The 14,040-nt window shown below is 35.6% G+C and overlaps 1 long non-coding RNA gene across 1 annotated transcript in view; it reads right to left on the bottom strand.

Annotated features, from left to right (window-relative positions):
• Positions 1-1,896: 1,896 nt before the first annotated feature.
• Positions 1,897-14,040, bottom strand: part of LOC121029139 (uncharacterized) — a 116,226-nt gene continuing 104,082 nt past the window's right edge. Inside the window, exons 3-4 of the long non-coding RNA XR_005789610.1 lie at positions 3,265-3,360; positions 1,897-1,981 (exon numbers count right to left, since the gene is read on the bottom strand). This is a non-coding gene — a long non-coding RNA (uncharacterized LOC121029139). The remainder of the gene's footprint in view (positions 1,982-3,264; positions 3,361-14,040) is intronic.

Genomic DNA, 14,040 nt, shown 5'->3' with positions numbered 1-14,040 from the left:
CCGCACTGCTCTCTATTTAACTCCTTCTTGTGTCTGCTTCTCTATATAGCACAGAGCACTACCTGAAAGAATTATGTGTGATTTTGTGTTCTGCCTCCTGTTCTAGAAAATCTAGGGATACCGAGTTTTGCTATTCACTTTTCCACTATATTCCAATACCTAGAACAGTGCTAGATAAATAGTAGGGACTCCGTACAACCCTGGTGAATGAGTACAAGAAAGTGACTGCAGCACAGTCCAGGGAAGAGGAAAACAGAGGGAGACGAAGAGCATCTAGGCTGAGAAGAGTCAAGACGCAGCAAAGCTGCAGTCATTCCAGAAGCAAAACAAAATCCACCATTGTATTGAAACAGAGGTTTTACCAATTTCTAGAGAGGAAGAATTATAAATTTATATCAGGAACCCCTCTATGTAGTTTTTAATGTAGTTTTCTATTTGTTTTTATGCTTAAACCACTACGGTAATCAATGTACAGTTCTTCATCTACAAAATGGATCAACCATTTTTGATGGATGTCTTCTGTTGTATTTACAAAGGCATGTATTAAATCATTCTTTCAGACATTGCTTTAAATGCATGTTTGAACTTGACCATAACTTAACAACTGTAGTCATGCCACTGGTGCCCAGAGAAGACAAACCTTTAAAACATGGTACATTAGCAATACCTTCAGAGTGCAAACCAACACACAGATTGTTTTGCCAGTCGGTTGTGAACTTTGACTTGGTGGGACACAGAAAAGGAGTCATTGCCATGCCTTTTCCTTCATAAACCTCAAGTTGCAATTGAAACTGTTACCAGAACCTGGGGCGCCTGGGTGGCGCAGTCGGTTAAGCGTCCGACTTCAGCCAGGTCACGATCTCGCGGTCCGTGAGTTCCAGCCCCGCGTCAGGCTCTGGGCTGATGGCTCAGAGCCTGGAGCCTGTTTCCGATTCTGTGTCTCCCTCTCTCTCTGCCCCTCCCCCGTTCATGCTCTGTCTCTCTCTGTCCCAAAAATAAATAAATGTTGAAAAAAAATTAAAAAAAAAAAAAAAAAAAGAAACTGTTACCAGAACCTTCTTCAAGAGGCTCAGAAAACAAAACAAAGGAGAAGAGAAACATGGCTTTATATGGTTGATCTTTCTTAAGTTCTTACTATGGCCTGAGCATGGATTTACATCCTCAAAATAATCATATATAATTCTCATTAACAATGAGGCTATAAGTTTAGAAATGTAAATGCTCACCCAAGTTCACACACACAGAATGATGAATCTGGGGTTTAAACCCAAACACCATCAAAAGATCAGTGACGAAACCCACTCTTCACAATGTTCCTATCCGGTGTACACACAATTCATTTAAAATATTCCACAATGATCTTTAGAACCTTAACAGAAGTCCATGGGTGAAGAAGGGAAGGGGAAACAAAATAGTTACAAACAGAGAAGGAGGGAGGCAAACCACAAGAGACTCTTAAACACAAAGAACAAACTGAGGGTGGATGGGGAGTGGGGGAGAGGGAAAACAGGTGATGGGCATCGAGTAGGGCACTTTTTGGGCTGAGCACTGGGTGTTGGATGTAAGCCAATTTGACAATAAATTATAATAAAAAATATTCCATAATGAATTCTGCAATAGTGATCATCTCTAGTGCATAGTTCTCTTTCTTGTTTGAATTGGATGCTTTTGTTTCTTCAAAGAGTTCATCTACTCCCACAGAACACTGGACATATTTTTAAAGGTCAAAACTAAATTCGAAATACGATTCATTGTAAATAAGTTCGTTGTAGAACCTGGCACTAAAATGAGTTATATAAGTCTATTTCTCCTATAGTTTGTACAGAGACCCAATTAATGTTGTTTCACTGAATAAGAAGTTACTGCAAAAGAGAATTCAAAAGGCTGTTTGCCTACCTGCAGGTTGTAAGTATGTTTTACATTCTCCAGCATGAGCACAATTTTAAGCAACACTAAACAGGTTCTTTCCCAGCAGAAGCTTCTATTTTCTCAAAATAATAACAGCATTGATTAATTGACGACTCTTTTTTTTAAATCACTTATATTAACAAGACCTATAAATATATCCCCATAAAATGCCATCTATTTCTCTGTATTCTCAAAAATACATTTTTAGAGGCTAGTAGAGAAAATGTTCTTCATACTGGGAAGGTTCCCAGCCCTTTGTTGATATGATACAGTGAAAAGACCACTAAACCAAACAATAACATTTTAAAAAATAAGGAAAAAAATATTGTCTCTGACATCAAATAGAAGTCTGCAGTAATTAGTCTATGCCTCAATTTCCCCCTTTTGTAAAGAGGATAAAACACTGGTGTCACTTTTTTTTCATCTGAATTCCACCCTCTCCCCAGTTCCTCCACTTCTACTTAGAAAATTATAACCAATAAAGTCCAACTGAAATGCTCCCTTTCGTTTCTGTAACATTCATTCAACCTCACCTCTGCCCTTTCAACTGGATTACAATGGCATTATACGTACCTCTCTCTTAAAATATAATATTACACGATAGAATAGAATATAGTATAAAAGATTTTTTTCACATTTATTCCTTGATAGATATAAGCTCCTTGAGGAAAGCAAAACAAACAAACAAACAAAACCCACCATAGAACATATAACTTTAATATCCCTTCACAGTCCCTAACTTTAAGTATTAAAAAAAAAGTACTTATACTAGTTATACTTCTGGAAGTATTAATAGTGATAGTAATAGATGCTGGGTACTAAGGAGGGCACTTGTGTTGAGCACTGGGTGTTACGTGTAAATGATGAATCAATAAATTCTACACTAATACACTAGATGTTAGCTAACTAGAATTTAAGTAAAAACTTGAAACAAACAAAAAAATAATTTTAAAAGTACATCATATTACCATCCTTTTCCTTTCTATGGCAGGGATTTGATTCCTCCCAGAGAGAGGAATGTTAGTGGCTCTCAATAGGTCAGTGACGATACATTACAGCCTCATACAAGTTATGTTTGTTTGTTTTTTAATACCAATGCCAGGTCTCAGAGCAGGACTGTCAAATTAAGGTCATTTCTTTTTTCTTCCTCCCTCCCACCCACCCTTCCTTCCTTTCATTTCTTCCTTCCTTCCTTTTCCCCCTCCCTTTCTTTTTCTTTCTCTTTCTTTCTTCTTTTCTTTTCTTCCTTTCTCTCTCTCTCTCTCTCTTTTTTTCTTTTAATGGCAGTGGGTAGGAGGGCAGTCTCTAATGTTTACAGGACTGAAGACCATTGTTATACAGGACCCATTCACTGACCTGGGTTTGAAGAAGGGCTGGAGCAGAGAGGATGCAGCACAGGTAGATGGTGACAGGTGGTTTCACTGTTGGGCTAGTTAACTGGGCATAATGCTTCTGAAAACAAAAAGGATAATTTTAAATTTTAAATTATTGTTCCATAATTCGTATACCTTTATCTAGGCTTTTAAGAGGATGGAATCAGACTGTCAGTGCTCCCAACTTTTGTTGTGCAAGTTCATCCAGTTCATGCTCAGTTGAGCTGTTCTTCACTAACACACACTTCAATGAGATGTTTTCTCTTTTCACTAGCAATTCCAATAAATGTTTTCTTATAATTGGCAGATTTTTACAAAAAAAAATTAATAAACCAAAAAGTTACTCCCAAAACAAACATTTTAAAATTATTTTATTTGTGGTTTCATATGGTGAACAGGAGTCCTCCCTTCCTCTGCCCTCTGTGCCTTTTGAAATTTGGATATAACCTTTTTCCAACAACAATAAAAAGAAAACATGTTTTCCCTTAATTGTGTCACCCAATCCTTCAGCCATGGTATTGAATGAATTAAGTCCGAGGAAGGCAAACTTTCCTGTTTCATTTTGGTATAAATTATATATATATATATAAATATATATAATATAATATAATATAATATAATATAATATAATATAATATATATATAATTATATATTTATATAATTATATTATATTTATATATATTTATATAATTATATTTATAATTATAATTATAATTTATAATTATAATATATAATATATATATAATATAATATAATATATAATTTTTAATTTATAAATTTTAATTAATAAATTTTCATCCTGAGGATGAAATTTAATTAAAAATTAAATTTCATCCTCAGGATGAAAATATTTCTCAGGATGAAAATATTTCTCAAAGATATACTAACCATAAAACCACTTAATTATGGAATTGAAAATAAGTAGTTTCTGTGAATGTAATTACAAAATTATTCAAAGGTTTAAAAATATTGTAAGAGAAGACATAAATTGCAAAACCCAATAATTTAATAAAAAATTTATTTCACATGTGAGATTACACTAAGAAAAACAGGAAAAAACAGATGAGAAATACAAAAATGATAACATTTTCCAATAATGAATAAAATAAGAATCAGGTAAGAAGTGAAAGATTAGTATGATACCTTGTCCAAACACTTATGATTAATAAAAAAGAGAAACAAAATGAATGTAATTCTTCTACATTGCTATTGGAAAAAAGAGCAAGAATGAAAAAACTTAGGTTATAAAAATAAAGATACAGGGGCACCTGGGTGGCTCAGTCAATTAAGCATCCAACTTCGGCTCAGGTCATGATCTCACAGTTCAGGGGTTTGAACCCCACATCGCGCTCTGTGCTGACAGCTTGGAGCCTGGAGCCTGCTTCGGATTCTGCGTCTCCCTCTCTCTCTCTCTCTTCCTCCCCTGCTCTCACTCTATCTCAAAAATAAATAAAGATTTTTTTTAAAATTTAAGAATAAATAAGTAAAGATACAAAACACAGGGAACAACAAAAGAGTGTAAGAATCATGAATAAATTGAAATAAGTAAAAACTGATAAATCTGTTACCATATTATATGCAAATGTTTTAATTCCTCTATCAAAGAACAAAGACTCTTAGATTGGGTTAAAAAAAATAAGTCTAACCATTTGTTTCTTTTTAATGTTTATTTATTTTTGAGAGAGACAGAGACAGAATGTGAGTGGGTTAAGGGCAGAGAGAGAGGCAGACACAGAATCCCAAGCAGGCTCCAGGCTCTGAGCTGTCAGCACAGAGCCAGACGCAGGGCTTGAACACATGAGCTGTGAGATCATGACCTGAACTGAAGTCAGACACTCAACTGACTGAGCCACTCAGGCGCCCCTAACCATATGTTTTTTAAAACAGACATGTCTAAATAAATTATTTGAAAATTTTTAAAGTAAAAAAATGTGAAAATATATATGTAGAAAATATACAATAAAATAGGAATCTCAAGGGGTATAGTTGGTAAAGTGGGATTCAAGGGAAATAAACAAGGATGAGATTTTTAAATATTATTTTATATGAAACCTCTAGTATGTCTATAACAGTTATCAACCTTTATGAATAATACAGCATTAAATTGAACAAAAAGATTCATAAATATAAGAAATATCTTATATCTTATGTATTTATCTTATATCTTTCTTCTTTCTAAGAAAGTAACAGTACACAAACAAGTAGGTGAAAATAAATTAGAATATAAAGGACTAATTATGTGGAAATTAAAATTTCAAAAATAAGAAAATCATACACAAAGAGCTTTTGGAGAAAAAAGGAAATGATGCTGTAATTATACAACGTTTAGAAAAAAAAACCTTTATGTGAAAATATAGAATGTAGAGTCAAATTTTCTCAAAAACAAACTCATGGCCTTAAATGCTTTTATTATTAGAAATGTTAGGAGCTAGGGGCGCCTGGGTGGCGCAGTCGGTTAAGCGTCCGACTTCAGCCAGGTCACGATCTCGCGGTCCGTGAGTTCGAGCCCCGCGTCGGGCTCTGGGCTGATGGCTCGGAGCCTGGAGCCTGTTTCCGATTCTGTGTCTCCCTCTCTCTCTGCCCCTCCCCCATTCATGCTCTGTCTCTCTCTGTCCCAAAAATAAATAAACGTTGAAAAAAAAAATTAAAAAAAAAAAAAAGAAATGTTAGAAGCTAGATAATTAAAATATAAGACAGAAAATGTAAGAAAGGGAAGAAGGAATGTATAAAGATAACTGAATAAATGAATTAAAAACAAAACAGTAATATATAAAAATTTGAGAATACCGAATTTTGAATAAAAATAAGTTTATAATAACATGTATAAACTTAAATTAGTGTAATTGAAAAAAGAGAAAAATAAGATAACAGGACTAAAAAAAGGCATAAAATACAGATACAGGGAGTTTACAGTTATTATAAAGTACCACATATACTCTATCATAAATATGCATGATTTCACACATAATCACAAAAATTTAAATTTAAAATATTTTCTTCTACAGTAATTTTAGTAGCCATGCTAAATTTGGTGGTTGTTGTTGTTTTTAGAGAGTGCAAGTGGGGGAAATGGCCAGAGGGAAAGATAGAATCTTAAGCAGGCTCCACACTCAGCACAGAACCCAATGCTGGGTTGATACAACAACCCTGGGATAATGACCTGAGCCGAAATCAAGAGTCAGATACTCGGGTTACCTGCGTGGCTCAGTTGGTTATGATCTCGCAGTTTATGAGTTCGAACCCTGCATTGGGTTCTGTGCTGGCAGCTCAGAGCCTGGAGCTTGCTTTGGATTCTGTGTGTGTGTCTCTCTCTGCCCCCCATCTGCTCACACTCTCTCTCTCTCTCAAAATAACTTTAAAAAACATTAAAAAAAAGTCAGATAAACCTCCCGATGCCCCCATGCTAACACTTATTGTAACAATATAAGTAATCATAATAATAAATCAGACAGAGAGAGAGATTCTATTCCTATTAAGTAGAAATATTTAATATATCCTTGAGTAAGTATTTTACAGGAGAAGAAGGAAATAGAAAGACATAAAAATACTATCTGTACATTGCCTTCTTTCCCTTAAAGAAAGACTCATAACAATTTTACTTTTCTCAAATAAATTCAAAGCTAAATAAAATTTTAAATAAAACTTCATAAAGCCTGGAAATGGAAATAGAATATGTTTCTCATTTAAAAACCGAATATAACCTTTGAAATAATTTATAATACTATTTCTATTTCCAATCATAGACATGACTGACTTTTTCAGGGCTTACCGCTCAGGTCACAAAACCATGCTATGAAATACAGTGAGTACAATGTATCACACACTCAGGTGCATATTCAGCCATGAGTAGATCTAGACTCTGGGAACTTTGTATTTAGTATTTTCTCACCAGACAGCCAAGACTGCAATAATAAATTGAGGGAAAATATCTGGTCATTAAGAAAACAGACTTTAAAATACACTATAGCATAGGTTTCAAGATTGGTTCTGATTCCCTAATGAATTCATTAGCCATTTAAATGCACTGTTTTCTAAACCTCTTTCAAATGTCTGATTTCAAGTTTTAATTTCTAAATGTTAACTCCATGAATGGGTAGATATTAAACATTTAAAGCAGATATCCAGGGATTCTCCATCCATCCCATGCTTTCCATCTACGAGGCATTTTGGATTCCTCAAAGTTCCATAAGTAATATATAATATGTGACGAAGGTATACAGATGCCAAACCTCTGTCTGCAGAGACAACTTTTTCAGGAGATGGAAACAGAAACAGAGCTTGTTAAAAGGTTTCCAGGCCTGGGAGTCCAAAAAGTTGGGCTGAAATGTGACCTCTGAAGCACTAAAACCGCTGGTGATATTTAAAAGCAAAATGTGGGCTTTAAATAACATTTCACATGCTGACTATAGAAAACGGAAACAACTTCTGGGTGTCCAGGCAGGACATCTAGAAGTCTTTAACTAATGGTAAATCACAAATCTAGTCAAACATGGGGCCAAGAATAAAAATACAGTGACACTGCATTGTTAGGAGGGAAAGTGAGTTTTCTTAAGTCTTTGATCTCCTTGAAGTTTGTTTATTTTCTTGAGTTTTAGAAGCATGCACACCATAGGCATAGCATATTATTCAGGCTTTTTTTCCTGCAAAGTAAGGTCTTTTCATGTTTCAAATATACAAATCAGAGCATTCTTAAAAAGGAACAGCCTTTTAAACCTCATGCTCCAAATAGGTGTAGTTTGTTGAAGCATAGACATAAAGAATTGTCAGATATTAGTGTGGTATCTTCAGGGCTCCTCTTTTCTACACAGCCTGACTTCAGCCCACCTCCCTCATTATTCTGCCCAGCTTGTGTAGACGGAGTTTCACAGCTGTAGTGAATTTAATTATGTTGCCAGAAGCCATGGTGTTCCCGTTCTGCTCCTCCTCTTCTCTGTTAAATTCTATTTGTACTTAAAGATATAGAAAATCCCAGCTGGAAACAGCCTTCAAATTGTCCCTAGGATGTTTTGTCACTAATTGTCCCTACGTGCTACCAGAACAAATAAATAATTGGGAGAAAAATCAAATAAGTTTGTTAAAAGGTCAATCCAAAATGAGTTTGGTTTTCCAATTGCTTTCCTCACTGGTACTACATACTTGTTGCAGAGTCGAGCCACTTTCTTACCGAATCGTGGGCTCAAAGTGAAGAAGTTGAATGGGAAGTGTCAGACTATGGTCGGCCTCCACATTCCTACCTGGCCCCGTGTCCCACTGGTCACTGCCTTAGAGCAACCCATCTCAACGTTACAGGGTTCTAGCCCTGCTAGAGAATCTACGTGCTGCTGTCATCCTTACTGACCTCTGCGATGCAACCATTCCACCGTGGCTCTTGGCCTCGCAGGAGACTTCCTCAGTGACCTACCTGACTTTGCTTGTCTGAATTACAGCCCCCTGACCCTGGGACTCAGACTCAACCAAAGGCAATGATCATGGGATCATCAGTCATGGACTGAATATTTGTGTGCCCCCAAAATGCACGCATTGAAGCCCTAACCCCCAGTGGGATGACATTTGGAAATGGGGCATTTGGGAGATTAGTACATTTACGTGAGGTCATAAGGGTGGAGCCCATTATGGGATTAGTCCCTTATAAGAAGAGGAAGAGAGACCAGAGCTATCTTTCTCCCCACTACGTGAAGACACAATGCAAAGCCAGAGAAACTTCATGAGGATCTGAATCTGCCAGCACCTTGATCTTGGACTTCCCAGCCTCCAGAACTGTGAGAAATAAATGTCTGCTGTTTAAGCCATTCAGCCCATTGTATGTGACTATAGTGGCCTTAGATGACTAGAGAAAAAAAAAAAAAAAAACAGTGAGGCTTCCCTCAGTACCAGCCCAGAGCATTTTTCCTCACTAAGCTTGGGTGCCCTGAATGTGTCCTTCAGTCAGTGCCTTAAAAGCTGAGAGATCTTCCTTATTCTCCCCAGGACTATTAGGTGGGACCTGGTTGTTATTCTCCACATGTCCAGCCCATTACACTTCCTCACCAAACCCTCTAATCAAGGATGCCAGGTAGACATGAGTGTGTAAATGATATTCAAATTAATGGTGTGTGTGTATGTGTGTGTGTGTATGTTTTAAGTTGTTCCTTATGCTAAAATGGGATATAATAGAATCAAGTACTTATAAGCTAAGCTGTAGCTTAGAGATCACCTCTGCTGTAATACCTTTATTCCATAGCTGAAGAAACAGAATCTCAAAAATTTTAATAGCTTACCCAAATTCACATAGTTAGGGTAGAAATGAGCACAGGAATAACGCTCTGTCAATCTGTGCTGCTCAGCTAATTTTTATTGTATAAGATGTCGAGAAAAAGGTTAAGGTAAAATTTTAAAGTCACACACACATACATATGCCCCATTCTATCCTCTAAGATCTTGGAAACATTAATATCACCGTGCATGCTTAATATTTTGCCACATGCCGCAATGACAGCATGACAAATCAAAACCATAATAGTAACCATAGCTTCATGTTGTTTCAATTTCAATTGTCATTCCCCAAATTAAAAATCTTGCACATCAACTGAAGCAAAAATCAGACAGACCTGCTTATTATGCATTTGTGGATGGGGAGATAAACAAGGCAAGTCATGCCTTAAGCAAAATACGGCCGATTTGGAGAGACTGACAGATGCACAAAGTCTGTCGGTTGGAAATACGTGGGGATCATTTCAAAGGTGCTATGATCAGAAACCAAAGTCTTACGCTGCAACAAAGGAGGTAAAGTCATTTCTTTTGGGAAGAATGAAGGCAGATTTCATGTAAGGTATCTCAAATGGTGAGTAGGCTTTAGGTAGAGAGAGACAGAGAAAGAAATGAGAAATGGAGGAAATACTAAGAGCAAGGAGGTGGCTTGAAGTAGACAATGACAGGATTCTCCTGAGAGGGCTGACTAGGTCAGTGTTGCAGGGGGTAACGGAGGATGGATGCAGTGGTAGTCACGCAAAGATTTGGGAAGCCTGCTCAGAGCCAGCCAGATCTTGGAGGACTTACCACTGCATGCTAAGAAGTTCATTTTAATGTAGTAGACAGAGGAGCCAAGAAGAGTGATTCTGAGCAGAGAAATGATCAGGTGTCTGTTAATGACAAAATTACAACAACAACAACAAATAATAAACAATTTTCAGATATTCTCTTTCTTACTCTTCATTTAGGTATTCAGAACCTGGGTAATCCAGTTTATCATCAGTTATCAGCGAAACTGTATTGCCAGAGTTATCCTTTCACTGTGATTTGTGATTTGTTTAATCTTTTCAAAATCTGCTGATGTTTTCACTTGTTGGCTGCCAAGACCCTGGCTCCGGCTCTAGTCCTCACTGAACAGCTCCTTGGCTGCCCTTCTCCATTCATCCATCACATGCTTAAAGTCCATCCAAAATACTGCAGCACATCTCACTTTTTCCATTTCTTGTAATGCTCGTGTTACACTGGCCTCATGTACACCTGAAAATTAGATTCAAATAATTTCTGGTTCTGATGCTTCAAGCACTTCAGACCTCCAAGCTTACAGAGTGCCCTCTAAGGCCCCAGTTGCACCCTTGTTGTTGAGACTGGATTTAGGGAAAGCTCATGGTCAAGCTTTAGCCTGAACAACAGTTGTCCTGGACTTGTCTGTTAAGCTGAGTTAAAGAATATCAGAGTGTTGATTAATATGATATATTATTACTAAAACTGACCTCTATATTACCTGCCTCCTGTCCCCTTATATATTTTTCATAAATGTTAAACCACCTTATCCAATTATTTAGTATTCTGATGGTAGCTGCTGAAAACAGCAAAGTGTTGTAATTTCATAGAAACATAAGCTTTAAGTGAAATGTGCAAATCCCTGTTTCAACAGACAAATCACTATTTCCACAGATGAATTCCTCTTGAAAGTCACCTGTTTCCTCTCTCTCAATCTTTTCCACTCTCTCTCTCTCTCTCTATCTTTGACTTTCTGTCGGCCTTTCTCTCCCTACCCACATATTTTTCACCTGTTTTCCCTATGTTTCATCCCCGAGCACTTATCCCTAGTGGCTCCCTCAGCAATTCTACACTGAATACTTTCAAAGATCAGAAAACATTCCTTAGAGAAATATGCTCATTTGTGGGATGAAAGTACTGAAGTACAGAGAAGATGTACTTTAGGTTTGTTCGTAAAGGTAGTTCCAAACCTTTATGATGGAAACACAAAACTCCCAATCCTTAGTCCACTAAGAAAATTATAACCCTGGTTTATAATTAGTTTTAAAGAGATCAGGATTCTTTCTTCTGTCTTGGAAATAATCTTGGCTTCTGGCTAAGAATCAATCACATCATATCAATTAACTCAAGAACAAAAAAGTCTAAGACCTGACTGGGCCTGCACTTAGAAGAAATCCAGCTGTGGCTCAAGGAACCTCTTCTGGAAATGCACTAGCCTCAGCAGCTACTGCAGAATCCTATCATTTGCTTACATCAGTTTGCACTAAATTCTTAATTTAGCAAATGTCATAGGCATGATGTATGTTAGTTTTCTGTACCAAGAGAGATACTTGCATTCAGTTTAGGAAATAATTTGTTTCTAGACTGCTATTACCTATAAATTGATAATTTTTCCTCTGTGATTTATTATCATTTTTAAATAGCTTTTTTCAATACCATTATAAATTTTTCTTTAATTTCTGAACACTATAGAAACACCTCTCAAGAGTTATTATCATATCTGCATTAAAACCATCTCAGTTATTCAGCCTTTATAGAAATTGACTGAATTTTTGGCATTACCTTTACTGGTAAATAATTGTTTAAGTAATTATGCATAAGAATAATAAAAAGATTTATTACTTATAAAGTAAATTGGAGACAGCTGGTTTTATGGAAAGAGGTCTGGCGTTGGAACTACAAAAAAATGAAGCTGTGCCATTTATTACATCTAGGGTTTAAGCAAATTACTTGATAGCTCTTTACATGAAATATGGGCTGATTACAATACTGTTAAAAATATTTAATATTATTGATGTGTTAGAAATTCCCCAGTTCAGGGATGGATCATAGTATGTGCTCAAAAATATTAGTTCCCTTCTCCTTTCCCAAGATCTAAGAATATTGCACCATTGCAGCGATCCTTTGCACTTGGACTTTATGATTTCCTGGAAGTCACCATTCTTAGTTTCAATAGTTAAAGAAATTATTTGCAAATTGAAAATGAGTCCAATTGTCTCTTTCCGTTGCAAAAGCACTTTGCAAACATATTTTAAAAGAGAAATATTTTAAAGCATATTATACTTTCCTCAATCAAGTAGTAGAGTATTTATGGGGATGCTCTCCTACAAATTTTACTTTACTTAAAACCAAAAGTCCAGGTAGTTTTTCTCATTAAGCTGAAAGAAACTATTGCCTGATTATATGTCTATTAAAGCCTTTGTAGGGACTTTTACAATTATTCAATTAAATTAATAGGTACTGTGTCTCAACTATGTGCAAAATCAGAGTCCCATTTATAAGGCAGTATATTATGAGCACTCATAATGGACAAAAGATTGAATAAAGGAAGGAAAAATCCACTAGAGGAACCAAAAAAAAAAAAAAAGGAAAAAAGAAAAGAAAAACCTTGCATCTATTTCTTTAACAAACTTTCAAAATGTTAATATTTTGCCATCACTTTGGCTATATCACAAAGTAAAAAATGATTTATCTTCTGTTTACCAATGTTTGGTCTTGAACATAACAAAAATTTCTATTTATAAATTTATTTTCAAAATTATTACTCAGTTGTTTAGAAAATCTTGAAAATGTTGGATGTACTAAAGGAAAGGTGAAATCAGATGCACATTGGACTAAGCAACTTAAAATGTTGTCCAAACATTTTAGTTCTATAAAATCTAAATTTATTTTCTCAGAAATCATCAAATGTTTGTTTATGTTGAAAAATCATGAAGCCATTTTCCAATCTCTTTCATGCAATTCAGACTGCTTTTTAAGAACTATTTATTATACTGAAAGACTGAATTTCTTTACTGAAACTAGTAAGTTTTTCTTTTAACAGATCTAGAAAAAATGTAAAATTTAGTAACTAAGGGTGTTAATTTTAATTTGGTTTGAAATGTATGACATTATTTTTGGGAAGAGAGTAAAAATATGTATAATTTCCCCAAAGATCCTTACCCCCCATGCAAAAAGTAATTTTAGGTAGAAGTGTCATTCAAATCAATGCATTCTAAAAATGTAATAGAGGAAAAAGTACCATTACATAACTGTGAAAATACCATCTTCTCACCTGATAGGTCAGTTTCATCTATAATCAAAAGGGAATCCATTTAGAGGAAAAAGAAGTCTTTTACACACATAAACTCCTTATTTTCAGAAAATTTAAGTGCAGATAGTTAATAACAAAATTGCTTGAATGGTAATTATAAATTTGTCTTTATGTATCTGTATGTGACATATATAGGCATAATTAATTTACTCATTCATAAAATATTTATTGGGAAAATTATATGTGTCAAGCACCATTCTAGGCTTTGAAACCATAGTGTTGACAAGAAAGACAAAGTTTTTGTTCCTGCAGAGTTGACCTTTCAGTGAGAGGCAGCAGATAAGGTAATTTCAAAAGAAAATGAAACAGGTGATGGAGTACATAACGATGGTGGGAAGAAGCATGTTCAGATGAGCTTTCCTGTAATGAGGAGGTGATGGCTGAGCTGAGATATGAGGAGTCAGCCATGGAAAGATTTGGAGGCAGAATTCCTGGAG

Source organism: Herpailurus yagouaroundi, unplaced genomic scaffold (assembly GCF_014898765.1).
Source record: "Herpailurus yagouaroundi ecotype Mexico unplaced genomic scaffold, PumYag 139, whole genome shotgun sequence".
Lineage (NCBI taxonomy): Eukaryota > Metazoa > Chordata > Mammalia > Carnivora > Felidae > Herpailurus > Herpailurus yagouaroundi.
Note: the sequence above shows the minus strand (reverse complement) of the source record. Positions and strands in the feature narration are given on the sequence as shown.